General features: G+C 37.0%; 1 pseudogene; it reads right to left on the bottom strand.

Annotated features, from left to right (window-relative positions):
• Positions 1 to 10015: 10015 nt before the first annotated feature.
• LOC128578076 (RING finger protein 141-like) lies at positions 10016 to 11013 on the bottom strand (annotated as a pseudogene).
• Positions 11014 to 11292: the final 279 nt, after the last annotated feature.

The following is an 11292-nucleotide window of genomic DNA, read 5'->3' as shown; positions in this document are numbered from 1 at the left end:
GTCTTGATTAGCCCCACTTCCATGTTAACTTAGTGTGACAATTCAGGCCCTCCAGACTTAAGACATTGCAAAATTGCCAAAATTACCTATCAGTATCCACTACCTGCTCTGCTCATGTCTAATCGCCTAATTCAACATTTCCCCTCTGATTTTCAGAGCCAGATTTTTTGAGGAACAGGGTTGCTGACCACTCTGACTGCTTCATCACTGGAAAGGGGCATTGTGGGTAGTGGCCTGTGTAATCAGCTCTCTGTCAGGGCAGATGTGGATGTCCACCCAGAAGGCCACAGTAAATAGAGTGCAGTTGTTTGTAAGCCTGGTCATTTTCATACCGGTGAATGTCCGGTTGTTGTTGTATACGTTGATACCCAGTGGTGACCAGCATCTGTAAGCAGAAAGCCTCTAAGTGGGAAAAAATTAATTTTGTTATGAAATTTGAAATTTGAATTTGTTTGTATTTGAAAATGCAGAGTTTGAAAACTAGAATTTGTTAATATCTGATCCCATTTAAATCACATTTCAAACACAAAGAGTAGGGAAGAGATCAAGTTTTGAAATACAATATAAATGAAAATAAGTCATATGTTAAGAATATTCCCAGTTACTGTAAGAGCCAGACAGAGCAATGCCAATTAAGAAAGAAAAGCAGCTGCTGTTTTCTAAAAAGGTAAGATGGCTCCCTTTTTTCCCCTTAGTTCCAAATTAGTAACTGATCTTGAGTCTTCTGCTGAGTGCTGGTACCTTATCTTAAGGCCACTCCTAGCATACCAACCACAGTTTTAAAAAGGAAAATAGATAGAAAAACAGTTTACCAAACTTTGCATTAATTCTGTAGTGGTAGACTGACCCTTTGAGTTCTTACTTTTGATGCATTTTTTTCTATTAATTTGAATAAGTATGTAAGAACAGAAATCTAAGAGGCTTCAAACATAAGTCTTAAAAACTGAAATCGGAAAACTTTGTTGATTTTACTAGGAATTTCATTTTCATAAAAGGAAAAAGAAGGTTGTATATAAACTCTCAGTTAAGCTTCTCTAAAAGTTTGTGATGTTAAAGGAGTTAAGTGTTTAACTTAACCATAAGATTCTGTTTAAACAGTGGGGTAGGACAATTAGATTTGATCTTCCAATGACAGAGAAGTTGTGGAATACAAAGGGGGTTGTATTTTACTTTCTACTTCAGAGACGGAGTTAGTGAGAGACAATACCTGAGAAGGGTGAGGTCTAGGAGAACAGATCTTCTCAAGGAGACCACAAGGATACACCTGCAAGGTCCTCTCCATGGTAACTCAGCTCTTGGGAATTTGTAAATTTAAATTCCTGGAACTTAAAAAGTTCTACTTCTGTGAAATTGTGTAATTTATGTGGGAGCTGGAATAGCATCTTGAAGGGGCACAGTCCCCTGCACCCTTGTAAGGTGAATTAGTCTCATTTGTGCTCCTTGAGATATGAGGCCCTGAGAAGAAACATTTCCAGTACTTGGGTTAGATGTGAGTTTGGGGGGATATTCTCCCCCAGCTGGCAGAAGTGGCCTTGCTGAAAAATTCAGACAGTTACATCTTAAAGGAAAGAATGTGCCAGAGGGCCCCACCAAGTCGCAGCTGGGGACAGATCATCTGCCTGGGGCAGTGGCCCATTGCACTTTGTTCCCTACCTCAATTTATGCAATAACTTTCAGTTAATCATATAGGGAAGTGGGAAAACAGAAAAGACAACCCAGGGCCTTTGTGGTTTATCTCCATTGCTGTTTATCTCCAAGCAGGACATTTTTAGTTTGGAAAGGTGTGTACATGACAGTTTTTGTTAGCTTTTGTCTTCTTTATTCTTGGATTATTTTTATCTGATAAGTTTGGATATATAAGAAAGTAAATAAAGACAGATGATTGCTGATGTGCCTGAGTGATCACCAGCTTTCCCTTTTAAAATCATTAATTTCGTCTGCAGTGCTTCATCTCCATCATTGACCAAGTAGCCCAGTGGACAGCAACATCTGGCACAGTGAGCAGGGTATTCAGCTGGACCAAGCCTGGTTAACTGTCTATTGGACCTCTGGTTACCGTCCTTAAGGTAAGAACTCTGGGAATGGGTGAAACTAGGAAGGTTACTACTGAGCTGTAGGTACTCAGGACTCCCAGCAAAGCAAAGTTAAGGGAACATTACAGGAAACATGGCTTCCACAGAGGAGGAATATATTCAGTTATTGCAGTCTTTATTAGATTCCATGGCAGTGTCAGTTAAGACTCAGTGTTTTTGCCATCTTTTTGAAACCATTCAGAAATGTTTTTATTGGTTTTCTCCTGACTCGAAAAATCAGTTAAATTTGTCTGTCTGGGAACATACTGGACAGGATATGAAAAAGTTTCATCAGCAAGGAAATATTATTAGTATGGATGTTTGGACTGTTTATAATTTAATCACTTTAGCAATACAAACATTTTTGAATTATGCAAAAAGACGGGACTCTCAACATTCTCCTCATGTCTATGATGAACCAGAATCTGGTATTTGTAAATGCACTGTTACTGATGAAACAAAACCATTAGCTCCTGATATTGACTCATCTTTGGATGAGCAAGACAAGGAAGAGGTGCCTCTTTCCTCTTCTACTCAGTCTTTACAAGACAAAATGACCAATTTGAAAAGTTTTTTAAGGGAGTGTATTGAACTTACTGATAGCATAAAGCAGAAACCTCCCAAATCACCTCAGCCACCTATTTCAACTGAGATGGTTTTCCCTCCTCCGCCTAAGGAACCCAAGCCTTTGTGCTCTCATCCCCTATCTCCAGAGGAACTAGAGGGAAACTTTTATTCTGTTACCTGTGGGCCTGTTCCAACTTCTCCTCCATATGAATATAAGAGCTTCATGGCAACTAGATTAACCAGATGAGCGGTAATTCCTAACCCAAAAGACAATACTATTCAGCCATTAAAAAAAATGGAGACTTTACATCCTTCGTATTAACCTGGATGGAAGTGGAAGACATTATTCTTAGTAAAGCATCACAAGAATGGAGAAGCATGAATCCTATGTACTCAATTTTGATATGAGGACAATTAATGACAATTAAGGTTATGGGGGGAAGCAGAAAGAGGGACGGAGGGAGGGGGGTAGGGCCTTGGTGTGTGTCACACTTTATGGGAGCAAGACATGATTGCAAGAGGGACTTTACCTAACAATTGCAATCAGTGTAACCTGGCTTTTTGTACCCTCAATGAATCCCCAACAATAAAAAAAAAAAAAAAAAGAAAAGGAAAAAAAGAAATAAAAAAAAAAAATTCTTACTGAACCTGAAATTTTTATGGAGGGCTCTGGTTCTCGTAGCCAGGACCTTGAATGGATCATGCCTGTTTCTCACATTACTAACCTAGAAGGTGAGAACGAAATATGGTATGCTGAGGTTGATTTGAAATTTCTTAAAACTTTGAAAGATGCAGTTACCCCCTATGGCCCTAATGCTCCTTATGTTCAAGGACTTTTAAGATCATATTGTGGGGATTGGCTTTTAATTCCTAGATATTGGGAAAGGATTGCCAAAACTGATTTAACACTGCCTAATATTTACAGTTTTGCTCTTGGTGGAGAAATGAAGCACACAAATGACATGAAAGTAATCCAAATATTGCTTATGATAAGCTAACTGGAATGAGAAACTTTTGCCGCCACCAGAGGCAAATTAATCTTCCTTATCAGGTTTATTTTCAAATCAGAGATGTCTGCATGCATGCTTTGGCTCAGCTTGAGGAGCCTGGAAGTGGACAATTTTTTACCAAAATTTTACAAGGAGCAAACAAGCTGTCTGCCGAGTCCCTTGCATGGCTCTGCTCTGCCATTAAACATTCAATTCCAGGAACTGGCACGCAAAACATGCTCTTGCGTTCTTTTGCAATGAGAACTCTAATGATGACTGTCGCTGCATTTTGGCTGGTATTAGAAATGAAGAAAATGCATCTTTTGATAAGTTCATTGGAGCTTTCAGAAATGCAGACTCTAGTTATTTTCAGGCAGCTTTAATTGGAGATCAGATTGGAGTCCACATGGCCACTGCTATGAAACAATGCAGCACCCCAAAATGTTACAATTGTGGAAAATTGGGGCATATTAGAAAAGATTGTAGAAAGGGTAAGGAAGAGAAGGTTAGTGAACATCCTCTTGCCCCAGGGATTTGTTGAAGGTGCAAAAAGAAGAGGCATTGGACTAATGAATGGAGATCCATAAAAGATAAGAATGGTAATATTCTTCCTCCTTGAGATTCAGGAAACTCCTTAGTGGGCCAGACCTGGGGCCTGGATTCAAACAACACGGGTAAACTGAGTCAGATTTATCCAGTGAGCAGCAGAATAGATCAGGCCCATGCTCAAACTCAGGAGCCTTCCAACCTGTAAAATTAGTAAAAGCTGATTCTTCACCAGCTAAAAATCCTGAAACCTCACCAGCTATAAACTCTGAAAAACTTGTTTTAGACTTATTCCATGCTATTCATAATAGTGCAGGTTTTGATTTACCACTTGTTAATAATGTTTCTTTGGTACCCCGTGACCACCCATACATTTTGACTACTGGAGTGCATGGGCCTGTCCCCAACGGAACTGTTGGAATTATATTAGGATAAAGCAGTTCCTCTTTAGAAGAACTTTACATCCATGTCGGCATAATTGATGCTGATTATCATGGTGAAATTTCTATCATTGCCTCTGTTACTCAACCAATGACTTTGACCCCTGGACAGCGCATTGCCCAGTTTTTAATTTTACCATATCACAAAAGAAAAGCTGCGCCGATTAAAAAAGAGGGTGGCTTAGGCAGCACTGGAAATCAAGTTTTTTTTGGCATGCCTTTTTAAATGATTCCTGGCCCCAATGCCAGGTTACATTTTTTGATGGTACTAAATTAGAGGGTCTAGTCAACACTGAAGCTGACGTATCTATAATAGCTTCTTTTGCGTGGCCTCAACAGTGGCCAAAACAATGCATTAAAACTACCTTTTTCGGCCTTGGAACAATGTCTGATATTGAACAAAGCACTGAGACACTGTTATGTCAAGGACCCGATGAGCAGCCAGCTAAGATAAGACCTTATGTGGCTCCCAATTGCCATTACTTTATGGGGAAGACACATATTAAAACAGCAGTGAGCCATATTATCTATCCCAATGATCTCTTCTGCTGCAAATAGTATTATGTTTGATATGGAATCTGATTCCTCTCAAAATGTTACTCTGAAAACATCAGAAACTGTTAGAGTGGGAAAAGATCATACAGGTCTTGGATTTCCTATGTTCCCTGAGGTTTTCCTATAGGGGCCACTGTAGAGCCATTCCACTTTCATGGAAATCTGATACCTCCATTTGGGTTGAGCAGTGAACCCTCCCTAAGAAAAAGCTAGAGGTGCTTCATCAATTAGTTGATGAGCAATTAAAATTTAATCATATAATTCCATCTGTATGCTCCTGGAATTAACCCATTTTTGTCCTTAAGAAAAAATCAGGACAATGGAGGATGTTAACAGACCTGAGGAAATTAAATTCAATTATTCAACTTATGGGACCCCTGCAGTTGGGACTCCCTAATCCATCCTTAATCCCTCGTGATTATTTTATTATTATTATTGACTAAAAAGATTGTTTTTTGACATTCCTCTAAATCCCAAGGATTCTGAAAGGTTTGCTTTTACTGTTCCTATACTAAATAATAGTTCTTGTACCTTAAGTTATCAGTGGCAGGTTTTGCCACAAGGAATGTTAAATAGTCCTACTTTATGTCAAACATATTTACAACAACCCTTACAAAAATTAACTTTGAAATTTCCTGATGTACTTTTCTTTTTTCTTTTCTTTTTTTTTCTTTTTTTTTTTTTTTGTAGAGACAGAGTTTCACTGTGCCACCCTCGGGTAGAGTGCCATGGCATCGCATGGCTCACAGCAACCTCTAACTCTTGGGCTTACGCGATTCTCTTGCCTCAGTCTCCTGAGCATCAGGGACTCCAGGCGCCCGCCACAATGCCCGGCTATTGTTTTTGTTGCAGTTTGCCCGGGGCTGGGTTTGAACCCGCCACCCTCGGCATGTGGGGCCAGCGCCCTACTCACTGAGCCACAGGCGCCGCCCCTGATGTACTTTTCTATCACTATATGGATGATACATTATTTGCTCATCCAGATCAGTCCATTTTAATGATATTGTTAAACAAGCTTGTCAACTTTTTGATACTTATAGGCTTCATGTTGCACCTGAGAAAATTCAGAATTCTGATCCATGGAGTTATTTAGGTTATAAAATAACAACTCAAAAAATAGTACCTCAAAAAATACAAATTAGGAGGGATTCTTTAAAAACTTTAAATAATTTTCAAAAACTTTTAGGTGATATCAATTGGGTCCGCCCTTCATTAGGAATTCCTACTTATTCCTTAACACAATTTTTTTCTATATTGGAAGTGAATCCTAAATTAGACAGCCCTTGAACATTGACTACAGAAGCTGAAAAAGAGCTTCACTGGTTAGAGAACATATCCAGGATGCAGTTAGATCAAATGGTTACTTATTAAAACTTCATTATCTATGTCTTTCCTTCTGACCACTCCCCTACAGGATTACTAACACAAGAATGGTGTTACCATTCTTACCATAAAGCTACAAGAAATTACAGACTTATGTCCAAAAGATTGCTAGTTTAATTATATGAGGTCTCCATCAACTTCATCCATTAGTTGGACAAGATCCTGAAAAGATTGTAGTTCCATTAACAAATAAACAGATTTCAGATTTATTTGTACTATCCCAATATTGGCAGGTAGCTTTAGCTTACTATTTAGGTTCTATAGATAATAATTTCCCTCCAGACAAATGTTTATAGTTTTTAAAGAAGACATCATGGATTCTCCCCCAAAAATATTTCTCTTCATCAAATATCTAATGCTCAGAATTTTTTCACAGATGTAATAAGCTCGGTATGCAGGATATACTAATGGTCATATTAATGAAGTACAACAATCCCCTTTTATTTATTTTTTTATTTGCTAAATATTATTTATTGCACAATTTATCACTTTGTCCTAAAAATAAAACATATACTATTTTCAACCTCTCAATTCAACACATAGTCAAATTCATTTTCTCAAGCTAAAGTTCTGTAGCATAATAGGAGTAAATCCTTTGTTATTGAGTTAGGGTAGGGAAAGCTTCATAACTTTTAAAACAAATTCCTTAAGAGTTCAGGAAACCATTTCACAAATCCTAGAAGGCACACATTATATTTCCCATCATAGTAAATACACTTAAGTGCGTCATCTTTAAAAAAGAAAAAGCGGTACAGAATACAAAAAAGTGTACATTTCATCTATTAAATACATCTATAACTTTTATGATTAGTTATAGAAGAACCTACCTAACATTCACATCAAAAGAATCATCCCTCTAGTTTTATGAAGTGAACAAAGAACTGGGCTCATTTATTTAATAAGGCTAATAAAAACATTTTATATTTCACAGTAGATCAGTTAGTGTCTTGGAGCACACACTGTAAAATAAAAAGCTTTGGGCATGAGTAAGTCACTGAGCTCATTGTTCGATAATTTCTTGAAAGGTGAAAGACTCTGGGGATAAAATCATTGGTTATATCTGGAGAGATCCCAAACTCTGTGAAGTAACTATTTATTTTCAGAAACATTTTAAAATTAGACAATATGAATTAAACTCAGAAAGTCTGATCCAAAAGGACAATTTAAAATTATAGAGCTGGAAAAGATCTCAGAGTACCTACCATCTGAGGGTTTTGAGATTGTATGGAGGAAATTCAGGGTCTGCAAATTTGACTTGCATTTAAAGAAATTTAAAAACATAATTTAAAAACACAATTCCCATTATATAAATCTGCTACTCACCAAATTCAAATGTTCTGGATTTCACCAATGCATTAATATATTTTTATTGGTTCACTTAATAGTTATTATGTGAAGTTGTATAATATATAAAGAAATTTATATTAACAAAATATTCATTTTATATAGTGAGATGGGGGTGTGTGTTTGCACAGAAGTGTGTAAGAGTTTTGTGTAAGATTTTACCTGAAAAATAAGGTTCCATTGCTAAAATAGTGTCAAAAAAACTGAAAAAAAGTCGCAGTTTCTAAAACAGGAACCTACAAGTAAAGATAAGAGACTATCCCAAAGTCACACAACCATCAAGGGCACTTCCAGTTGATATGTATGATAAAACCCCAGGTAATCTGCTTGCATAAACCTCTATAGGGAGTGTCTGGTTATTTAGCAGTTAGCTGGCCACATCATGAATGCATTAAATTCCAGTATTTTTTTTTTTTTGGCAAAATCAAGCTGTCTTTGGTCAGATATTTTTCCTTGAAATACACTTTATTTATACACCTATTAAAATTTTAATATCCAAAAAATCTGTCATTAATAAGTAGCAATTTAAATTGAGTGCCTTGGGTTAGAAAAATAGTGATACATGCTACTTACCAATTATAGGTCAGAAAAGTTATATGGAATGTTAAAATATATTTTAAAGGAGACATATTCTTCTTTTATTACAAGGTAAAATATTAATGCTAAAAATTCTAATTGATAAAAAAATGACTGAGGTGCTACTAAAGATCACAATCCATTATTACTATATTCTTTTTAGAGAATTTCAAATCAAGTACAGTGAAACAGTAAGAAAGCCAAATTAGATTCTAATTTTCTTTTTTTTTTTAACTTTTAACTTTTTATTTATTTTTTATTTTTTATTTTTTTTTGCTGTTTTTGGCCAGGGCTGGGTTTGAACCCACTACTTCTGACATATGGGGCCAGTGCCCTACCCCTTTGAGCCACTGGCGCTGCCTAGATTCTAATTTTCAAAGGTTTTTTTCATGTACATACAGTGTGAAAAGGCCTCATCCTATTTTCTTTTCTCTTAATGTAAGAAATCTATGGAGTTTGAAACCTCAGACAGATGCTTTCAAGTTAAGAAAATAAAAGCACCATAAACCAATTTTTTTTTTCACATTTAGAACCTGATTCTTTTTTTTATTTTTATTTTTTTATTAAATCATAGCTGTGTACATTGATATTATCATGGGGCATCATTCACTAGCTTTACAGACCGTTTACCAAGTTTCACATATACCCTTGTAAGATGCACCACTGGTGTAATCTCACCAATCCCCTTCCCTCTACCCGCCGCCCCCCTCCCTCCCCTCCCTTTCCACCTTCCCCCTATTCTTAGGTTGTAACTGGGTTATAGCTTTCATGTGCAAACCCTAAATTAGTTTCATAGTAGGTCTGAGTACATTGGGTACTTTTTCTTCCATTCTTGAGATACTTTACTAAGAATATGTTCCAGCTCCATCCATGTAAACATGAAAGAGGTAAAGTCTCCATCTTTCTTTAAGGCTGCATAATATTCCATGGTGTATATGTACCACAATTTATTAATCCATTCATGGATCGATGGGCACTTGGGCTTCTTCCATGACTTATCCTAATTGGAAGTATAAAATTTAGTATCTGCCATACAGAAAAATTGCCTTTGCCAAACACTAAGATATGTGAGCACTAACAAAGTCATTTAGAACTGTTATCCAGCTGTATTGAAGCATTTCCAGAACATCCAAGAAGAGTCCCCAGAAGAAATCTACTTGCAAAGTCATGCTCAACTTTAAGAGACCTCACACAAATTGTAGAACATGGGAAAAAAACAAAACAAAACAAAACAAAACAAACTTTAAGTAAAAAACATATACAGCAGTTCCAAAACACAGTTAAAATATTATAATTCTGGATCATTTCAGATAAAAAATTATTAAAGGAACAATAATTAACTACAAGAGGGCATACATAGTCCTTAGATTACAGCAAAAAGACTAGTTTTTAATAGTTACATGCACTTTGATGTAGTCTACATTTTCAGGCATTTACAATTTTCTCTTATCCTCAACATTTTAACATTCAAGGTTTATTTTAAACCTAACTAAAAAGATTCCAGAATACTCCTGCCTTGCAAGACGTTTGTGTTTTAGAAGCCTCTGGAAATGCTGCTGTTACCTTTAGCAAAGCATTCAAGAGCAATTAGTTCTAATACACATTAGAACAGATAAATAATAGGAGAGTATTGCCTAAAACAGTAGCAAAATTTAGTTAACCATAAGTGGAAGACATGGAAAATTTATTTTAAAAAATGAGGTAAATTGTCAGAATAGAAAAAATAAGAAGGCAGGGAAAATTGACTAATCTCTGTGTCTGTGCCACAACAACCCTGCATTCTTCCCCCATGACCAAAGTATTTGCAACCCACAATAGTATTGTCCTGGCCTGTGGGGGTAGCCTGCCTCATCAGCCATGATAAGAATATAGTTAGCCATATCATCTTCAGCGGGTGCATCTGATACCACCCAAGATTCATTTGCTCCAGTCATCTGTAGGAGACAAAAAGGGCAATTCCTGTGTTGATCACTCCATTTATCAATACACTTCTTACAAAAGCTGTGAGCACAAAGCAGGATGAGGTCAGCTCGTCCTTCCATACAGATACAACACTCCTCTTCATTGGTCAGCTGCTTCACCCTTCCCATCCAAAAACTAGCCTGACAAGATGTTACAGAGAACGAGTTTTCATCATGTTCTTCAGAAGTGGAGCTCTGTGCTAATACTTCTGCTGCCTGACTTGTGATATCTTTATAAAGTTGAATAAACTGGTACAAATTCATGATCCATGATGCTTCCACAATGTCACTGCTTTTGTTAATCTTGGTACAGACAACCCGTACAACAACTTTCCAAAAGGCAGAAGAATCAGATTCAGGTTGTACCTCAAAAAGAAGATTTTTTCCTGGCTAGAAGCCACTTTGGCAGTTACATCATTAAGCTCAGCTACTCTCCCAAGAAATTCTTCATAAGTTAAGGAGCCAATGTGACATGCTTTGCTACTTTTTCCAGTAACTTGCTAATAACCAACTGTGTTTGATCCGAAATTTGCTGCCCCATGATGAAATGATGTCTTTCAAAATCCAGAAAGAATGTTGCTTCACATAGTTTCCAGGCTCAAGGCATTGAGCATCCGGCAACAGGGGAGCCGCCCTGGCTGGCCACTCACACCTGCAAGTGGCCGCAGCTCACTCAGGGAACCAGTCACACCAACAATCCCCTTTTAAATCGGTTCAAAAGCCAGGATTATATGCTGTCACATTAGTATTATGAGATTTCCCTAGTATTTTTCTCAACATTATTACTGACTCAGTTTATTCAACTTATACTGTTCAAAATATTGAAACTACCACCTTGTTCAATGATCCCACAGAATTA

The sequence above is a fragment of the Nycticebus coucang genome, chromosome X (genome assembly GCF_027406575.1).
Source record: "Nycticebus coucang isolate mNycCou1 chromosome X, mNycCou1.pri, whole genome shotgun sequence".
Taxonomy (NCBI): Eukaryota; Metazoa; Chordata; class Mammalia; order Primates; family Lorisidae; genus Nycticebus; species Nycticebus coucang.
The sequence above is the reverse complement of the archived record's forward strand: the minus strand, read 5'-3'. Positions and strand labels throughout refer to the sequence as shown.